This window comes from Emys orbicularis, chromosome 3 (assembly GCF_028017835.1).
Source record: "Emys orbicularis isolate rEmyOrb1 chromosome 3, rEmyOrb1.hap1, whole genome shotgun sequence".
NCBI classification, from domain to species: domain Eukaryota; kingdom Metazoa; phylum Chordata; order Testudines; family Emydidae; genus Emys; species Emys orbicularis.
The window spans coordinates 182,827,278-182,848,743 of NC_088685.1; the positions used below are offsets into that span (position 1 = coordinate 182,827,278).

General features: G+C 47.3%; 1 pseudogene; it reads left to right on the forward strand.

Annotated features, from left to right (window-relative positions):
- The first annotated feature begins 2,258 nt into the window (after positions 1-2,258).
- On the forward strand, positions 2,259-20,780 carry LOC135876303 (E3 ubiquitin-protein ligase PDZRN3-B-like; annotated as a pseudogene).
- The last annotated feature ends 686 nt before the right edge of the window (positions 20,781-21,466 follow it).

Below are 21,466 nucleotides of genomic sequence, written 5' to 3' on the forward strand. Positions count from 1 at the left end.
TGCCCCCCCCCCCCAGAACTCCCTACCCCTTCTGCAACCCCCCAACCCCCTTACCGTGCCACTCAGACCAGCGTGTCTGGCTTCGTGCAGCGCCAGACACACTGCTGCATACATGCTGCTGTGCTCTCCTGCGGAGCCACAGGCTCCCCCCCCCCCCCCAGCACCTGCCTTCCAGATTTGAACACCTCAAAATTCAGGAGTGCTCAAGCTCAGTTTGGGCAGCTGTTACTTCATTTCTCCCAAATCAAATATACTGATCCACTGTAACTTGCTGTAGAAAAAGTAGGATAACATTGAGCAAGAAATGTTTCTCAGTGGTTATTAGGACTGGAATTGCTATTTTCAACAGCCATTGCCTTTTGTTTGTTTGTTTGTTTAAAAGGAAGACAGTAATATTGCATTGGCAAATTCCCCATAGAAAGAAAGAGTGGAACAAAAGAATAATAAAGGCACCTCAACTTTTCCTCATTTATGTAGGACAGTCTTATAATATGCATCCATTTATCCTCCAATCACACAAGCTGAAAATTGTTCCACTTTACTGCAGTTCTGTAACCATATGGGAACCAATCCTGTCTGTGTTCTGTGCACATCTAAAATTCCTGCTGAATGACCTGCCGTGGGAGCGAGTTACCAGTGACCCAGGGCTGGGGCGACAGGAGGTATGTGTGTGTGGGGGGGGCAATGGTGGGGGGGTAGGGGGAACCCAGAGCTGGGGCAGCAGGGTGTGTGTGTGGGAGAGCCCAGGGCTGGGGTGGCAGGGGGGTGCGGGTGGGGGAGGTGAGAGCCCAGGGCTGGGGAGGCAGGGGGGTGCGGGTGGTGGGGGAGAGCCCAGGGTTGGGGCAGCAGGGGGGTGCGGCGAGGAGCCCGGGGCTGGGACAGGGGGCAGCCAAAAATTGTTTTGCTTGGGGCGGCAAAAAACCTAGAGCTGGCCCTGCCCCTGATCCAGTTAACTGAGGAAACCTCCCAGATCTTTCTCTGCTCCCTCCTGGAAGGCTCAATCTGGTCCTATGCTTTCCATAGTAAAGTCATGTGGTGAACACGTTATGGGTTTCAGACTTCAATATATTTTGCTGGGTGTGTGCAGCGATGCAGGGGCAGAAGTCAGGTTGGTGACTGATTCTTAATGATGAATTTCCAGATTTTCACATATTTAGTTGTTCTTAAAATGGCAGCATTCTTTATACATGTGTTGTTGTTTAAGGGAGATCTACAAACAACTCCACCTCACTGATGGCATTTTTTTTGGCCTGGTGCCATTTACGGCTTTAGCATCCAACCAATCTACACTGCTTTCAGTTGCAAAGGTGGGGAACAACCCCAAAAAGGAGGAGCAGAGTAAAAACTAAAGAAAGAAAGAAATCAGTGCAGGGAGTTTAAAATGCTTCCTCTCCAGCAACCAGACAGTCTTCCTCGCTCACATTTTCACAATCCAGCCTTAAACAACATACACTGAGGGCAACAGTCTGAAGAGCTGTGCATAAGTTTGGGACCGTAATGAGAGTCCTCCTCCCATGATTTCTGAGCTACTATAGCTGCAGGGGAAAGCCCTCCAGCAGGCCACATCTCCAGCTGGGCAACTAGCCCTTCCCTTACTCTGTGCTCCCTACACTAGCTACCCAAATAACCTGTAATTCCATTGGTTTTCTGCTGCTTCATTTGGGATTGTTTTTCACTCCCTTTTTTAAGAGACATAATAAAAAAGACTTTAAGCTACTGGTGGTGGTGGGTGGGAGGAATGTCCCAGCAGCCAAGCACCCCAGAGGGCCAAGGACAAGATCTCTGGGAGTGAAACAGTTCCAACTTTGTGGGTGGGCTTATCGTCTGCCTGGCATGCCAGCAGCTCCCTTCTGCCCTTTTCGTGCATCTCCCTCCACCTCTTTTCCTGGCTCCCCTCCTGCACAGGGAAGGGAGCTGGGGTGGTTGCTTTCCCCTCACTCCGCAGGCGTGAGTCTGAGGCTGGCAGATCTCAGCTTCTTCCCTCCTCGTCCTGCTGCATTTCCCTTCTAGGAGGATGTGGTGGGCGGTATTGGGCCGTAGCTCCTATTAGAGTTAATACGGGAGGGTCAGGGGACATGGTGAGCAGCTGAAAACTTCAAACCAAACCAACTCTGCGCTGCCCCGCCCCGCCCCTCTTCACCCCCCCTTCCTTGGAAGTTCGAGCTGCGCTGCCTGCATCAGCAGCCGGGCTGGCAGGAGGAGCAGCAGCAGCCCCTGCCCCCCCTGTGCTCCCAGCCCGCTCTGCCCCCCCGCCAGCCATGGGCTTTGACCTGGATCGCTTGGCCGAGCCCGTGGAGCCGGATCTCAAGTGCAAACTGTGCAGCAAGGTGCTGGAGGAGCCGCTGTCCACGCCGTGCGGGCCCGTCTTCTGCGCCGGCTGCCTGCTGGCCTGGGCGGTGCAGCGGCGCCTGTGCCCCCTGCAGGGCCAGCCCATCTCGGCCAAGGAGCTGCGCCAGGTGCTGCCGCTCAGGAGCCTCAGCCAGAAGCTGGAGCTCAAGTGCGACTCCAGCCCGCGGGGCTGCGGCCGGCCCGTGCGGCTCCACCCGCTGGCCGCCCACGTGGAGCTGTGCGACTCCAGCCCGGCCCGGTGCCGCCACAAGGGCTGCCCGCCCGCAGGTGCTCAGCCTGAAGGACGTGGACGCGCACCTGCGGGAGAGCTGCGAGCACCGCCCGGCCGGCATCTGCCAGCAGGGCTGCGGCTTGGTGCTCCTGCAGCGGGACCGGGCGGGGGCACTGCTGCCTGCGGGCGCCGCGCAGCCAGAACAGCAGCTTGCCAGGCCAGAGGGCCAGCCTGGAGCAGGAGCTGAAGCGACAGGCCCTGAAGTGGAGCCAGAGGGAGAAGTCGCTGCTGGCTCAGCTCGCGGCGCTGCAGAGCGAGGTGCAGCTCGCGGCGCTTAGGTACCAGGTGAAGTTCAACCAGTGCATGAGCCACATCCGCAGCATCCCCAGGAACCTGGCCGGCAGCCACCCCTGCAAGGTGAGTGAAGGAGTGAGCGGGCTGGGGGCCGCAGGAGCCCAGCCTGGCGGGCTCTGAAGTGAGCCGCCCCCTTCCCCTCAGCCCGCTGTTTGGTGTGGTGTGGTGTGACCCGGCTGCCTGTCTTTACACTGGGATCTCCTCTATGCCAAGGCTGCTCCTTGGAGGGTGCCTAGCAGACAGGGACGCTGGAACAATTTGCATAGTGGGGGCACTGAGAGCCATTGAACCAAACTGTCAACCCTGTATGTGATGGAAGCCACTTCAAGCCATGGGGTGCGGGAGCACCCCTAGTTCCAGCCCCTATGCTATCAGCTCATGGGTGATACTGCCAACGACCCTATCGACTTGGGACCAGATTCTCTGCAAGCCAAACTCTGCTGCAGTCAGCAGACCTACCCGAGCAGAGACTGGACCCTTTGTGGCATTTATTGCATCCCTACTTATGTGGTCGCTTTTGGCAAATACAAATCGAGCTGACACACACTGTAGCCTCTGCCCACCACACTGTAACTGGACCTGGGATTGCATTTTCAGCCCCTGCAGTTTGGTGCGGTCCCCTAGAAAACCCCCAAAGGCAGAGAGGCAGTCAGTTAACACATGGCAGGTTAGTGCCACTCTCAGCAACCTAAAATCTAGCTCTCTCTTGTTGTGCCGATGCTTGAAAAGTCCGGAAACAGTTAAAGTGATGTAAATCAAACTTTTACATTTCAGCCCCCCCATTCATTCAGCCTGGAAAACTCGTCATCTTTCAAGAGCTGTGAAAGCAGATTCTTTCGGGCTCTCTCATTTTCTTTAAGAGTGCAAACGAAGAGCCTAAAATGCAGTCATAAATTACGTGAGTCTTTTTAGGTTACGTGTTTCATGTCTCCTTTTGTAGTTTAAGAATCTGGCGGCTCTAGGGGTTGCACACCAGCAGCCTCTGGTAGTTCCCAGTGACTCCGTTTGGATGAGGATCTCATGTCAGGTTTGTCTGGAGTGAGAGGGAAACACAAGTGAGAGGAAAGGGCTTCAACTTCGCTGACAATAAACAAATTTGAATGCAAATCTTCCGGGGCAGGGTGTCCAGATCAGACCACAATTCATCCAGCTGGGTGTGACCTTATTAATGCTGGTACTGTGTTTTCTTTAGATGGGGTTCCAGTTTCAGATAGACATGGAGCTAACAGATATTTTTGTCTTATAATTACATTATTAAGAAGTAGCTTGGGAAACAGTTTGTTGTTTAAAAACATTAGAATAGTTTATAGTTTAGGAACAGTTCTGCAGGGACACAGAAATGTCTTTAGTTTTGGAGAAGGGCATAATGATTGGCAGTTTTGACATTAGAGACCAGCGCTGCTGCTTCAGCCCTTTGCCAAGTCAGATGGCATTGCTTATTGAATTGCCTGCTTTTGATTGAATAAACAGACACATTTTACTGGTGAGATGGCTTAACATGCTAAAGGGTTTGTTCTGTAAAGCTTTAATTCCTGTCTGAAGGATTGCTGTGCAGAGTCTGACATTGTTGGTTGCAACCATGGTGAGAAGTGATTTAATAGAACTTAAGCGCCACTCAAGAGACTTTTCTTCCAAAATCTTTATTGACTCTTTTGAAGCAAAATCCAGAGGAAAAGATTTGCGTAGTCTGGCCGGCTTCTGAACTAGTAGGATATGCTGAACTTCAAACTGCTATAAAAGAGACTCACATTTGGGGCACTGATTCAAGTTCTCAGAATTTTTATGTCCAGGATTAAGATGATAAATTCAAGGCTTATTGGAAATAAAATACTTAGTGTTTTAGAAACTTGAATACTTAATCTTTTTTTTTTTTTTTTTTGCTACTTCCTCCTGGTGGCTAATCCATGGGGTTGGGGTGTTGGCTTTAGAAGATATGCTCATATATCGGCTTCACCTCTGGGAAGATATGACGAGAGGGAATGAAGAGAGCCAGCAATGATTGCAGTGAAGTGCCCAGTACGCAAGAAAAATAGTAATATGTGGGGAGGAGGTGAGAAAGAACAGGATTTTAAAAAGGACATTTTAAAAGGAAGTTGGCACATTGACATGAAGGCAGTCCTCTTGTGTAATGATTCTATAGCTATCATTTCTTGTCACTACCAGTAGGTGCTGATGTATGTACTGCCTCAGAGAAATATGTTACAGAAGACAAGGAAAATTCATATAACGCTCATTTGGAAGAAAAACCATCAATAAAGTAAAAAATGTTCCTCATTAATTTAAAATGTATCATGCTGTAATATAAAACTTCACTGCCACAGTTAATAAAAATCTGTTTGGATATCAGAGTGCATCTACATTCATTATTATATTCTGAATATTTTAAAATGTACATTTTCTTTACTTGTCAAAATTGCTTAAATTTACCAATGTATAGAGAATGACAAAACACAATCTTACTTTACTCGGTACAGGCTGAATAAAAATTTTCTGTAGGGATTATGTCTCCTGAAATACAACTGCTCTTATATGTGAAAATTCAAAATAAATTAAATTACTATGCTAAAGAAAGGCCTGTGATAATCTTTTTCGTTTTCTTTGTATGGTTTAGAAAATTATTTAACCATTTTTACCTAAGGAAGTAGGTTTTTTTTCATATTATTATTATTTTTTAACTTTGGTTTCTTCACTATTTTTTACTCTGTGACTTATAAAATCACATCTAGGATTTTTGTGTGTGTGTTTTCTAGCTTATTTGCTTTACTTTGCTGTGAAGAAAAAAAGAAGAGAAAAAAGGTGTCTCTTCCCCCCCCCGCCCCCTTTGAATTGCTGTGGAATCTGTATAGAACCAGCTTGTGGAGCTGGAAATGATAAGAGGCAGAGATCTGGGTGAAATCCTGGCTCCATTGAAATCAATGAGAAAACTCCTATTGACTTCACTAGGGCAGGATTTCACCTCATAAGCTTAATATCGAATGTAATTAGTATATACAGGGATTTGTTTTAAAGGTACATAAACATTTGGGGCCTTATTTCAAGAGGTGCTGAGCACTCCCAGATCCACTAACTTAAAGTTTTGTGTGCTCAGCATCTATGAAAATCAGGTCCTTGGGCTCTTCAAAGTACCTGTTACATTTCAGTGGTATTTGTTTTTTCCATCGTGTAAACTCCTGTGTCATTTATAAGTATGTAGCACCATTTTAAATCAGAGTTTTCCATTCAGCTTGTTTGTGTTGCATTTTCCACAGCGAAAAGCTATAGAATATTGATACAGTCCCTTGAAGTATTCCTTTTCATGTAACATTTTTAAATTAGCATTTCTCCCCTTTTTTCTTAGGGAGGAGAATCTAAGCCATTAACCATCATGCTACAAAGAGAAAATGATACTTTGGGATTCAATATTGTAGGAGGACGACCCAATCAGGTAATCTCCAAAGTAAATATACTTTTTCCTTTTTTTTTTTTTAAAGTACATAGATACTTTTTTATTATCATGTGGCTATTATTAGTAATAAAAACAAATAGCTGGGGCCAGCTTCTGCTTTCAGTCACACCATGGATCTGTACTAGCTGAAAATGGGTACAGAATTTGGCCTGCAGATTTAAGATCTGTGGTTTTTTGTTTTTTGTTTTTTTTAAATCATTAGCTTTAACTATTTTTAGGACCCAGTCCTACGAGGCATAGAGTACCCACAACTCTAATGATCGGGTCCATAATACTATTAGAACAAACCTGGGAGCTGTCTGTAGTCTGAATTCATGCGAGTCATCTGTACTTATGCAAGTTGCCCAGTTGAAATCAGTGGGACTATTCAAATGAGTAAATGTTGCAGAATCAAGCACCTGTAATTCTGTGAAAAAATACTTGATTATTTTCATTAAAGGGAAAGATCAAAATCTTATTCTGTAGCTGCACTACCTGCATCATAGTCAAAACAACTGTCTTGCTAGTGTATGCATTCAAATATATATATTTATATTCCACCTTCTTGTATCTTAAATCAGTCTTCTAGCATTAATAACTAGCTTAGATTTGGAAAGACATTTTTTTAAAAAAATCCTAAAATATGAATACCTGTTTGCTTATATAATAATGTATTAAATGGTAAAGAAACTCGCTAAACTGAAAAAATTGATAGTTAATTAAAAATGTTTCATAGTGTTTAGTCAGTTACTATGTACTGATCAAAGGGTTGGGGTTTTTTTGTTTGTTTTTTTGAAGTTGTAAAGCTGTAACCTGCTACTGCTCTTTTAGCAACAAAATATTGGGGGCAGGGAGTGTGTATGCTTGGTTTGCATGTCTTCTCCTTCTTTTCTAAAGCTATATTTAGTGATGCCAAGGAGTCTGCTCCCATTAGCACCAAAGCCCAAGAAGTACAGGGCCTGCTCTGCAGAATTTCACTGCTAGGTCTTGTGGGTAAATATGAAGTTCTGCAGGTGTCATATGCATTTTATAAAGAGTTCCAAAGTATGAGCTTGTAAGATTTCTTAAGGGAAAGGATGAAAGTCCAGGACTCTAGAAGACATGCATATTCTAATACTTACATTGCAATGTATAACACCTTTTCATAGTCCTGGTAAATGAAATCCATAAAATCTTTATTTTGGATTGCAATGTGACTTCTTCTACAATTTAGGGCTGTGGAAGAACTTGGATTTTTGCATGAAGAAAGCAACTCTGTGTTTGTTTGATTTCCTGGGTTTTCTTGGGATTTCATTTTTTGAACTTCTAGATCACTGAAGTATTCACGTGCACATCACATATATTGAACATTTTTTAAATAGTAACATATTGAGGGTCTAGTTTCAATCTGTGAATGAAACCTTAAATTTTTCTAGAAAGTTCAAAGGGAAGTGATGAAAACAATCAAGGTTCTTATTATGCCTATTAAGAAAAAATAAGTAAGTTATAGCACTGTCTGTAACGGGGAGGTTATTGCTGATTGGGGAAAGGATGTGATTTTTGTGCAGAAGCAACTGCCATTGATTATTGAAGAGATGGAAGTTGGTGGAGTTGTGAATTGTTAGGTGGAAACTTCTAGAAGGTGGGCAGGGCATCATATAACTTGGGTCTGTATAAAGCTGGCTACTTCATATTACTTTTCAGTCTTCAGTATTGAACTTAGTTTTTTCCCCTCTCATTCTAACTATAGTATATGTGAATACTACAAATAGGTGATTTGTGTTAGTGGCTACCAAATATCAATGTGAGACAGAACTGACCCAACATGCCTGAAGCTGAAGAAAATCCTAGGAAACAGGGATTGAATGGACTACAATAATTAAAATAGATCAGCGTTTCCCAACCAGTGTGCCACGGCACGAACAGGTGTGCCACAGAATTTTGGAAAAGTCACTTGTGCGGAGAAAAAAAAAATCTCATTTATTTTAATTTGCATTTTGTGCTATTGCTCTTCGGATGTATGCATGTGAGACAGACATTACACATGCTACGCTCAAATGACCTTGCTTTGCTCTTTGTGGTGTCACATGGTAGCTGTGTTTTCTTATCAACTGTTAAGTAACAGTGCTGAATTTTGATTTGAAGACTTGTAAATGGACGAATATTTGAAGAAAAGAGAATCTAGCACCTCCACATGAAGCTGAACATGAACATAAGAAAGTCAAAGTGGTGAGCCAACGCTGCGGTGAGAATTATTTGCAATTTGGATTTTCATTTACAGCTGAACCATCTTGCTGTCTTTGACAGTGTTGTGTGTGGGGGGAGAAACTCTCAAGCCATGCAGTCGTGCCAAGTGATGACACCTTACAAGCAAACATCCGCCCCTTGTCAACAAGGGAAAATATTTTTTTGAGCGTTTGAAGGATCAAACTGAAAAACAAGTGCAAATGATGAAAGACTGTAGCAGTTTCTGATAAACCACTGGAAGCAAGCTACTTCGCTACTTGTAGCGAAGGTGAAAAAGCAGTTGTAGAAATACTAATTTTACCAGCATGCAAAGAACTGATGACAGTAACGTTAGGTGAAAATGCAGTCAATGAAATCGCAAAAGTTCCCCTTTCAGATAATATGATAAGTCGCCACATTGATGATCTCAGCTGACATTGAGACTGTGCTCGGAGAAAAATCAAATCAAGTGGAAAATTTGCATTGTGGCTTGCTGACTCAACAGATATCAGTAATCACACTGAACTCTTGGCTAATGTCAGGTATGTTGATGGAGATAGTATAAAAGAAAATTTTTTATTTTGCAGACAACTGCCAGGTCACACGACTGGAGAGGAAATCTTCAGGGTGACAATGACCTGCCTTGAGGAGGGAGAATTGCACTGGAAAAATTGTCTTAGTGTTTGCACAGACGGAACTGCCTCCATGACTGGAAAGACAAGAGGTTTGTAAGCAAGGTCAAAGAACAAAATCCAGATGTGCTGGTGACGCACTGTTTCCTGCACTATGAAGCTGTCGTGGCCAAAAAACTGCCAGAAAAACTTTCCTCAGTGTTAGATGGAGCAGTAAAGATCGTGAACTTAATAAAATCACAGTCCTTAAAATGTTGCCTTTTCTCGTTGTTGTGTGAGGAAATGGGAGCAGAACACCAGAATTTATTTTTTCACATAGAAATACGCTGGCTTTTCCATGGAAAAGTTTTCTCATGTTTGTATGAGCTCAGAGAGGAGTTAAAAATAGCTTTGGAGGAATCCACACACATGGACTTAATCGCTGATGTGGCACGGGATGCAAAACTTGCCTACTTGGCTGATATATTCTACCACCTCAATGAACTGAACAGGAAAATGCAAGGTAGAAATGAGGCTCTTGTCTCTTGCATGGATAAACTTGCATGAGTTTAGATCTAAGTTAGCCCTCTGATGTGAAAAAAGTAGCAAAAGGCACAATAGAAATGTTCACCCTGGAAAGCACAGCAGATCCCATTGGCAGTATTTTGGTCAATGCCTTTTCTGAGCATTTGAAAAGTCTGGAAGAAAAATTCAGCCTATATTTTCCTTCAACCTAAAGAGAAGATTTCGACTAGGTCTGGGATCCTTGAATTTCCTCTGCAATGGAAAGTGCTAAGAATCTTACAATAATGACCCAAGAGCAACTTGCTGAATTAAGGATGGACCCCTCTTTTAAAATTTAAGTTTGGCAATATGCCTGTGGACTCATTCTGGTTGACATTGGCAGATGAATACACGGTAATCTCCATTTTGTTGCCATTTTCAACAACGTACCTGTGCAAGTTAAGTTTTTTCAAGCCTGAATTACATAAAAAACAAGCAAAGAGAGCATATGAGATCAGTGGAGCAAGAGCTCCGAGTTGCACTGTCAACATTTCCTGCCGGGATTAAGAGATTCTGCATATCAAGGCTAGCTCAAATTTATAATGAAAAGTAAGTTTTGTTATGATGATTTTAGCGTGGGGCTGTGGTGCGCCACAGAAATCTTTTATTGAAGTAAGTGTGCCTTAAGACTGGAAAAGGTTGGGAAACACTGAACAAATACTATTCTCTAATATAAAAATGTAAACATTGTGTCAAGAATTGTTGAGTAATAAGATAGAAAGGGTGTGTGCTCATCTCAAAGTGCAGGAAATCATTTTTTCCCCCCAGGTTATTCAAGGAAAATGTGCACTGCATGAAACTTGGTTTAATGAAGTGAAACAGAATGCTGATTGGTCCTGCAAGCGACAGATTTTTGAGGACAAAATTATGTTCTACTTACAGAATTGCAAGCTTTTCCTTTTGGATAACCTGTGCCTTTCTGTGTCTGAGGGATAACTATACTTACATTTTATGTGTGTTGTGTTTCATAAAACAGTTGAAAGTTTTTTCACTGTTTTGTTTTTTCTTCCTTCCCTCACCTGAAAAAACAAAACCAAACCCATAACAACCTCGTTAGGATTTATCTTAGCAGAAAAGAAGTTATTTCAGAGGGCTATGTGTGGGTTGTATGTTTTTTAAAGGAGAAGATGATGTGGTATGCTAATAAGACTCTATAAGTGAGAACTTCACTCCTGCTCTGGACTTTTGAGGCTGCGGGCTCCTGGTTCTGGTGGTGGGAGAATTCTTCTGTTGCCGGCACTGTGGAGACAGCCTCAGGCTGTCCTCCATGGACCCCATCACAAGCCCTGCCATAGGAGCTTACTGGGGGCAGCAGGAGCGTGTCAGATACTGGGTTTCTGGGCAGCCCTGCAGCTCTTGTGCAGCCCAAGGAGGCTCTGGTAACTTAGGTCCCCAGCGCTGGCTAAATTATGCCTGGGGGAAGGGTGGGTGGGGGTGGGGGTGGGGGTGTGTCCAGCCATCCTGAGAGCAGCTCAGGATTGGGAGGGCATAAAGGTAGTTTAAAGCCATTTTAGCCCCCTCCTGCCATCTTGGACTGCGAGTTCTTTGCTTCCCCTTTTAGAACCGAAGCACAAACTCTCGCCCCATGAATGCTGAATCCAGGTGGCAAAGACTGCCAAAGGATTCTGTATGTCATGTACCTATGTTGTCTATTTAGGCTGTACCAGATTCATCCCCTTACTCTCATCAGATAGTACCTTACTTTATAAAAAGTCATTGAATAAGGTGCAATTTTATATGAGTAAAAGTATATTTATATTAGTAAAGTTATATTTTTCATATCTGAAGGGGACCCTCAGTAGAAGTCTATTTGTTTACATTAGACCATTTTGAAACATTTTTGGACCTCTTTTTAGGATGTGAGGCATGACAAATCGAGGGGGTAGGCAGCAGGTGTTGATTTACCAGCACTTAATTTAGAGCAATACTGTCGACTTGAAATCTAGTCGGAATGAAAGCTCTTCAGGACAGTAACTGTATATTTGTACAGCACGTAGCACAGTGGAGTGAAATCTTGATTGTGGTTTTGCTGTAAGAAAGACCCACACAAAGGACCCAATCCTGCGAACACTTATGTACATGAATAGTCCCATTGGTCAGGGCCTAACTGACAACATACAAAGTACTGTAAAAAAGCTACAAAATAAAACAAACTGGGAAAATAGTCTTTCAGACATTTTTGTTGTTTGTAACATTAAATAATAGGGCTGTCAAGCGATTAAAAAATGTGATTAATCGTAAAATTAATTTTTTTAGTCATGATTAATCGCTTGATTAATTGCACTGTTAAACAATAATAGAATACCAATTATTTAAATATTTTGGATGTTTTCTATATTTTCAAATATATTGATTTCAATTACAACACAGAATACAAAGTGTACAGTGCTCACTTTTTATTTTTGATTACAAATATTTGCACTATAAAAAAGCAAAAGAAATAATATTTTTCAGTTCACCTAATACAAGTACTGTAGTGCAGTCTCTTTACCATGCAAGTTGAACTTATGAATGTAGAATTATATAAAAAAAAACTGCATTCAAAATTAAAACAATGTAAGATTTTAGAGCCTGCATGTCCACTGAGTCCTACTTCTTGTTCAGCCAATCGTTCAAACAAACACATTTGTTTACATTTGTAGGAGATAATGCTGCCTGCATCTTGTTTACAATGTCACCTGAAAGTGAGAACAGGCGTTCTTATGGCACTGTTGTAGCCGGCATTGCAAGATATTTATGTGCCAGATGCGCTAAAGATTCATACAGTAACTCCTCACTTACAGTCATCCCGGTTAACGTTGTTTCGTTGTTCCTTTGCTGATCAATTAGAGAAAATGCTCGTTTAAAGTTGCACAATGCTCCCTTATAACGTTGTTTGGCAGCCAACTGCTTTGTTTACTGCTTGCAGAAAGAGCAGCGCATTGGAGCTAGTTGGTGGGGCCTTGGAACCAAGGTGGACCATCAGCCTTCCATCAACTCCCCACTCCCTTAAGTTCCCTGTGTGGCAGCCGCCCAGCAGGCTATCAATTGCCCGGCAGTCAGGGCCGGCTCCAGGCACCAGTTTGCCAAGCAAAATTCGGCGGACGGTCCTGTGACGTTGTGCAGCCTATATGGTTTTATAAAAACTTGATAATAAGTCAATATAATGTAACTGGGATAGTTTTAGAGAAAATACGGTAATAAGTGAATGTAACGTAACTGGGATATGCTTCATGCAAAAGGTCTCTTGTAAGGTCTCATTACAAAGCTTATAATCTACTGAGTATGATCATCTGATATGTATAAATGTACCACTCTTGTATCTAAAACTAGAACTATAAAATGTAACTCTGAGGGCCTATTGTAATTATGTAAAGTGTGGGCCATTAATGATGGTTTGGAATCTTGATGACTCCCATTGTCTGCAGATGGCTGTTTACCTGTGAGTCTCCCTGTATATGTGTGTGCTGGCAAGTGAGTAATGAAGTCTTGCAGTGACATGTGATCATGTCACCTGAACTGGAATCCATCTTTAACCTGGTGCTTTTCCAGTGAGGGGGGGGGGGTGGAAACCCAGAGGGACAAAGGGTTCCCGCCTTATGCAAAAGATATATAAAGGGGTGGAACAGAAGAGAGAGGAGAGGAGCCATCAAGAAGAATCCCCTAGCTACCACCTGAGCTGGACCAAGAGCTGTACCAGGGGAAAGAATTGTGCCCAGGCCTGGAAGGTGTCCAGTCTGAGAAAAACTTACTGAAGCATCTCTGAGGGTGAGATTATCTGTATTCAGCTTGATTAGACATAGATTTGCGCATTTTATTTGATTTTGCTTGGTGACTTACTTTGTTCTATCTGTTACTACTTGGAACCACTTAAATCCTACTGTCTGTATTTAATAAAATCACTTTTTATTTAGTAATTTACTCAGGGTATGTATTAATACCTGGGGGAGCAAACAACTGTGCATATCTCTCTATCAGTGTTATAGAGGGCGAACAATTTATGAGTTTGCCCTGCATAAGCTTTATGTAGGGTAAAACGGATTTATCTGGGTTTAGACCCCATTGGGAGTTGGGCATCTGAGTGCTAAAGACAAGCACACTTCTATGAGCTGTTTTCAGGTAAACTTGCAGCTTTGGGACAAGTGATTCAGACCCTGGGTTTGTGTCTGGAGCCAGACGGGAGTGTCTGGTTCAGCAAGACAGGGTGCTGGAGTCCTGAGCTGGCAGGGAAAACAGAAGCAGGGGTAGTCTTTGCATATCAGGTGGCAGCTCCCAAGGGGGTTTCTGTGATCCAACCCGTCACAGGTCCCTCACTCCCGCTCGGAGCGAAGGACCTCCCACCGAATTGCCACCACAGATCGCGATCGAGACCAGAGGAGTCCCCTAAGTGCCCTCTGCGAGCCTCTCCTGTCCCAGAGGGCCTCACCCAGACACCAGTGGCCTAGTGTCTGGGTCACCCGAACCACCACCTAGAGAGAACGGGAGGATTCAGTCAGCAGGGGCTGCTGATCTGCCCCATTCACCAGTGCTGCCATCCTGTGGCTTCAGCATTAGTGTCTGGGATGACTTGGGGCAAGATCTTGACCTCCCCGCAACCCACTTCACTGCGGCCAGAATCCCTCCTGCCCGCCCCTGCTAGAGGCCCCTCCCTGCCCAACCTGGGTGGGGGAGGGAGGAAAGGGTTCTGAGAACTTGAGCTGTGGTTTGGAGGTGGATCAGCTGTCAAGCGCACTGAGGGGGAGGTGGCAGGAGCTCACCCTTCAAGGAGGGGGTTTGGCACTGGAGGTTACTAGAAAGGACAAGAAGACTCCATTCTGGGGATCAGGAGGTGAATCCATCCCTCAGTGGTGGGCAGGTGCTGGGTGGAAATGCTGCTGGTTCCAGGTGCTCTTAATTCCCCCTGATTCCTCGGGGCGTTTGAGTCTCTGATAGGTTCTCGTTCCCTTGCAGCAGGAGGACGTCACGGCCAAAGTGATGCACCAGCTCCGCATCATCCGGCAGTTGCGCCAGGTGCCTGAGGCACTGCAGGGACTGTGCCTCTGAGGCCACCAGCAACTCCCGCTCCCTGCTGCAGGTACTGCTCTGGCTCACTGTAAATGGGGAGCTAGTGGAAGGGGAAATGGAGCCCCCTGGCACTCACTAAATGGGAAAGTGGTGGATTCACCATCTCTTGATGTCATTGAATGAAGACTAGATGCCTTTCTGGAATGTGTGTGCCCAAAAAGTAACTGTTGTACTATACAGGAAGCCGGTAATCATGCAGGGGGTTAGATTAGATGCTCTAAAGGTCTCTTCTGGCCATAATAAAGTCTACTAGTTTTGGAAAAACTGAGTGTAGCATTGGGAGCAGCCTCTTATGTTTTACTGTCTAGCCGGCTTGCTTCCTAGAATGAACACGCATTGAGTGGGGTGATCCACAGAGAGTAGCTCAAACCTTCAAAGTGTCTGGCCAGCAGCAGGACATTAGCACTTCTGGGGAGGGGTGTGTGTGGCAGTGACATCACAAAGGCCTTTTGCAGGACCTCAGCCTATTGGTCAAAGGTGGTGGGGAGGTGGTGACCTCACAGAGAAATGCTGACATCAGCCAGGCAGGATAGGGGCGCAGGGCCAGGGAAACCTCAGAGACCCCTGTGGCTTTGCTTCAGCAAGTCTCCTTCTCGAGGTCTCTCTTTGAGGACTGAGAGTGTATTAGGGTTGACGTACGTGAGTGCGAGGAGGAGCCTCTTTTGAGCTTTCTCCTTTCCTTTTATTGATTTTACTAGAAAACAGACATACCTGTTTAGAAGGTAAGAGTCCCCGAGAGGTTTGGAACCTGTTCAGTCTGATCCACCTGGTGGCAGCTGAATTCTAGGCATGGAAAACAGTAGTTTAAGGTGGCAGAATTTTATAGCCCACCTGGGATTTTGTCCCATACAATCACTGGGGACATTAGGGTTTGTCCTTTTCGTTTTACCTTTTCCTCCATCCCTCCTTCCTTTCTCTTCATCTCTTCCTTCTTTTGTCCTTTCTCCTGTTCCCCTCCCACCACCAGGAGGGTTGAGGCGGGCTGGCTCCAGCTGGCTGTAGGGTGTGCTGCTGCAGGGGCTGTGGGTTAGGAGTGTTCCTCTTGGGGAGGCAGAGGCAGAGCAGAGAATGAGCTTGGCTGGAGTCAAGTTCTTCTTGTCCTGGTTAAGTGGTGACTGGGCTTTTAAGGGGACCATGCTGACCCTCCACACACACACCCTGTCGGGTGCTGCAGGGAGGTGAAGGAGGAAACGGTTGGCACAGAGATGAAGCAGACTGAAGTAGGGACAAACACAAGGGTGGTGCAGTCCATGGTGGGTTCCTGTGCACTGCCCTGAAGGGAGTATAGAGCATGGGCATGGGGAAGGCCAAAATTCACATCCAGGTAGATCATCAACTTACTCCTCTGTCCCAAGGGCCAGGAAGGCCTCTGGTTTTTGCTGTCTTTGGTAGCTGGAGCTGCTCTGATTTGGGGGTGGGGTGGGCATAGGTGGGAACAGGCCAAAGGATTTAATCAAGTGTCAGGGGGAGACTCCCCCTCTGCGGGAGATTATGTTGCTCCTCTGTGGGGAATCCCTTCCTTGCAGATGCTGGACTCTGCCAGGAAGCCCAGCTCCCATCCCTAGCAGCTTGGCTGTTCCCTACCTGCTGTGCACCAGGCCCTCTGCAGAGAGCTGCTCTGGGCAAGGACTGCAGAGCCAGCTGTCATCCTGGCAGGTGTAGCCCCAGGTTCCATAACCCTGACCCATGGTCTCCCTCCGCTGGCAGGCTCTGAAAAAGGCCTGCCCAGAGACATGGATGCCATGTTGAAGAGCTTGCTGACAGTAACCCCGAGCACAGACAATCTCCAGCACATCTTGGAGGTGAGCATAATGGTCAGGGGGAGCAGGAATTTTACCTTAGCCCTGGGGAGGCCTGGAAATGAGAGACTGGATGAGCCACGTTTCCATTGTGTCCTGCTACCTGAGAGCCATCCGTGGTCAGGGCAGTGAGTGCAGGGCAGTGTTGGGGCCCTTCCACCTTCAGGGATAGAGGGAAGGCGCTGGTGCTCGACAACAGGGCTCTTCCTGGTTCTGTTGAGCACTAACTCCAAGGCCCCAGGCAGGCTTGTGGAGTGAGAGCATCAGACCCCTGTGAGGTCCAGGAGAAGGCCCTCCGAGAAGAGCACTGGCTCCTTCCTAGGAAGCTGCTGAGATTCTCAAGGAGGGATTCATCCCTTCTCTCCCATGGACACAGAGGATTGTAAGGAGCAGGGCGTTGTCCTTTATCCAACAGAGACCTGTCCTAGCTCTCACCCACAAACCTGGGAGAGAGCTGGGCACTTGACCGGATCCTACCCCTGCATTTGCCCTGGTACACTTTCTTCTCCCCTCCTGCCTTGGCTATTAGGCTATGGCTCTATGAACATGAAACAAACAGGAACTTCTTCTCTATCTCTTAAGCCAAACTGGTTTATCAAGTCTGACCCCTCAACGTATTTCAGGGGACGTATTTCCAGTACATGTATAGAACTCATTATACCCCACTCAGACCTGGTCACGCGGATTCGGCGGCGTTTCTGCCGTCGATCTGACGGTCCCGTGCCTTCGACGTACCTGCCGCTGAATTGCCACCGAAGACTGCCTGCGCTTGCTGCGCTGGTGCCTGGAGCCGCCCCTGCAGCGCAGGCAGCCCTATGAAGTGGTGCAGCAGCTGGCATACTCCCACTGCATGTGCTCTAACCCAACCAATATCCGCCCACCTCCGGAGCTCTCTGCCATGGCTTCTAGTCAGAAAGGCTGGTTCCCCGGTACAAGAGAAGGGACCAGCCCCTTCACCAGAGCCTAACAGGTCCTTGTTTATTTGATAGAGTTACAGGGGAGGGTTGAGGGTTGTTCCTGGGCGGCTAGCGTGGCTGTTTTGGAGCTTTGATTTAGTGCCTTCTTTTAATGTTTTATCTAATCCAGAGTATCTGGAGAGACATTTCCCTCCGTGCTTTACATACAATTTTATTGTAAACCCTCAGTTGAAGAGTGTCATGTTCACAATCATATTCAGGGAAGGGCAGAGGCTGATGGCTGAGGAAGGTCTCCCAGCTTCAGAACGGCCAGGTCTGCTTTTCAAGTGAACGTATCAGTATTTACGACTGCATTGCCCCCTAGGCACGTGTGATAAATGAAGGCGGGGGTAGCTCCCTTTTATGGACACTCAGCCAGCCAGTTAGCTATAAAATCCCTGTTAGTAGCTGTTCTCTACTTGCTTTATCTGTAAAGGGTTAAAAAGTCCATAGGTAAAAGGAAGAGAGTGAGCACCTGACCGAAAGAGCCCATGGGAAGGCTAGAACTTTTTAAAATTGGGAAAAAACTTTCCCTTTGTCTGTCTGTGTTTGTTCTCCCGGAAAGCAGGGACAGGGCTGGAACTAGGCTGTAAAAGCTTGTGCCAGGTATGAAAATCATCAGATCATACCTAGAAACTACTCTTTTGAAACCCCAGATATGTAAGTAGATCAGGAAATGTCTAGGAAGACACGATTAGGTTTATCTCTTTTGTTTCTTTATGGCTTGTGGACTCCTCTGTGCTAACCCCAGGTGCTTTTGTTTTGCTTGTAACCCTTAAGCTGGACCTCAATAAGCTATCTTGATGCTTAATCCTTGTAATTGTTTTTTTTTCTAAAACCTAGCAAAAAGCGTAAGTTCCAGATGTATTTTTCTTTCTTTTTGTTTTTAATAAAATTTACCTTTTTTTAAGACCAGGATTGGATGTTTGTGTCCCTAAGAGGTTTGTGCGTATGTTGTTTAATTAGCTGGTGACAACAGCTGATTTCCTTTGTTTTTTTTTCTCAGCTCTTCCCTGGGGAGGGGGGTTGAAAGGGCCTGAGGGTACCCCACAGGAAGGAATTCCTAAGTGTGCCTTTCTGGGCTCTCAGAAGGGTTTTTTTTTTTTTTGCATTTGGGTGGTGGCAGCATCTACCCATCCAAGTTCAGAGAGAAGCTATAACCTTGGGAGTTTAATACAAGTCTAGCGTGGCCAGTATTAATTAGAATTAATTAGAATCCTCACGGGCCCCCACCTTCTGCACTTGAAGTGCCAGAGTGGGGAATCCGCCTTGAAATGGTGGCAGAGCGCTGGGATCATTCTGAACCAGAAGCACAGATCTCAGGATTTTAAAAGGACACATTTTTTCTTTTGGCAGCCTGCAAAGCCAGGGAGGTGTTTTTTCTTTTCTGCCTGGGGGGGAACAGGCACAAAAAGGGTTCAGCCTGCAAAGCCAGGGAGTCCAACATGCATTTTTTTTTTCTAGCTTCGTGGCAACAAAATAGCCAGGCTAGAGTAGGGCAGCCCTGTGCATGAGGTTGAGGTCAGGCACCAAAACTCTAAAGCAACCAGTCTTCCCAAAGTGGCACGCCACGGAGAAGACAGACCCAGACCAAGCCCAGACATCCAGCTCCATGATGGAAATTCAGGGAGGGGATGAGGGAATGGAGAATCCCAACTGAGATCCTGGTGCCAGGATGGAGGGATGCAATGAGGGGGGAGGGGCAATGGCAGAAACCCATCCCAAGGTGGCTCCTTGGGAGGAAGAGGAGCCAAAGGGGTCGGCAGAGAGCCCAGGGCTGGGAATACATGAACGGACCCCTCAGATCGCCTCCTGTTGCAGCAAGCAGGGTTCACTGCACAGATCTGCCCTGATGTCACCTCACCTACTGCCGTGGATCCATACGATTGGTGCTACACTCTGGCTTTGGAACAGTCTCTCAGGAAGCCCTTTGATGGGCCAGACCCCCTAGAGGTCTCACTCTTCCTGCAGGGTAAGAGACACGGCTTCACTGCCTCCTGTCACTGGACCTCTGGGCTTTCAGCACTCCTGCTTCAAACCAGGAGCAGTGTTCAGCGAATCCAGCTGAGGGAGACTTGTGTACACTTCAGGGATTAAGGCACCTCACCAAGCATTTGCAGTGACATTCAGAGCATTGACTAATTAACCAGGCTGACGGCCTGTCCCAAATTGGGCGGGACAGTTCTGAAATGCAGAGTTCAAGTCCCGGTCCCGGGCTGAATGACTCCAGGACAGCATCTCCCTCTGGGTTATTTGTTGCTAGGTTTCAATGCCAAGGCAATTGGGTTTGCCATCTTCAGTTCAGCAGGGGCCAGGGTGCAGGGTGCGGCAGGGGGTTGGGCTGCAAGAGGGGTGCAGGGTGCGGCAGGGGGTCGGGGGTCAGGGTGTGGGGTGTGGCAGGGGGCTCAGGGCAGTGCGTTGGGGTGCAGGAGGGGTGTGGGGTGCGGCAGGGGGTTCAGGGCAGGGGTGCGGGGTGTGGCAGGGACTCAGAGCAGGGGGTCGGGGTGTGGGGTGTGGCAGGGACTCAAGGCAGGGGGCGGGGTGCAGGAGGGTTGTGGGGTGTAGGAGGGGTGCGGGGTGTGGCAGGGACTCAGGGCATGGGGTCGGGTGCAGGAGGGGTGCAGGGTGTGGCAGGAGGTTCAGGGCAGGGGATCGGGGTGCAGGGTCTGGCAGGGGGCTCAGGGCAGGGGGTCGGGTGCAGGAGGGGTGTGGGGTGTGGCAGGGGGCTCAGGGCAGGGGGTTGGGTGCAGGAGGGGTGCAGGGTGTGGCAGGGACTCAGGGCAGGGGTTCGGGGTGCAGGAGGGGTGCGGGGTGTGGCAGGGACTCAGGGCAGGGGGTCGGGTGCAGGAGGGGTGCAGGGTGTGGCAGGGACTCAGGGCAGGGGGTCGGGTGCAGGAGGGGTACGGGGTGCAGGAGGGGTGCAGGGTGTGGCAGGGGGTTCAGGGCAGGGGATTAGGGTGCAAAAGGGGTTCAGGGGGCGGGCTCTGGTCCGGCGCACACTGGGGGCAGGTCAGGCTCCCTGCCGCACCGCGCCGCTCCGGAAGCAGAGAGCTCCGGAGGTGGGCGGATATTGGTTGGGTTAGAGCACATGCAGTGGGAGTATGCCAGCTGCTGCACCACTTCATAGGGCTGCCTGCCCTGCAGGGGCGGCTCCAGGCACCAGCGCTGCAAGCGCAGGCAGTCTTCGGTGGCAATTCAGCAGCAGGTATGTCGAAGGCACGGGACCGTCAGATCGACGGCAGAAACGCCGCCAAATCCGCGTGACCAGGTCTGAGTGGGGTATAATGAGTTCTATACATGTACTGGAAATACGCCCCCTGAAATACGTTGAGGGGTCAGACTTGATAAACCAGTTTGGCTTAGAGATAGAGAAGAAGTTCCTGTTTGTTTCATGTTCATAGAGCCATAGCCTAATAGCCAAGGCAGGCGGGGAGAAGAAAGTGTACCAGGGCAAATGCAGGGGTAGGATCCGGTCAAGTGCCCAGCTCTCTCCCAGGTTTGTGGGTGAGAGCTAGGACAGGTCTCTGTTGGATAAAGGACAATGCCCTGCTCCTTACAATCCTCTGTGTCCATGGGAGAGAAGGGAGGAATCCCTCCTTGAGAATCTCAGCAGCTTCCTAGGAAGGAGCCAGTGCTCTTCTCGGAGGGCCTTCTCCTGGACCTCACAGGGGTCTGATGCTCTCACTCCACAAGCCTGCCTGGGGCCTTGGAGTTAGTGCTCAACAGAACCAGGAAGAGCCCTGTTGTCGAGCACCAGCGCCTTCCCTCTATCCCTGAAGGTGGAAGGGCCCCAACACTGCCCTGCACTCACTGCCCTGACCACGGATGGCTCTCAGGTAGCAGGACACAATGGAAACGTGGCTCATCCAGTCTCTCATTTCCAGGCCTCCCCAGGGCTAAGGTAAAATTCCTGCTCCCCCTGACCATTATGCTCACCTCCAAGATGTGCT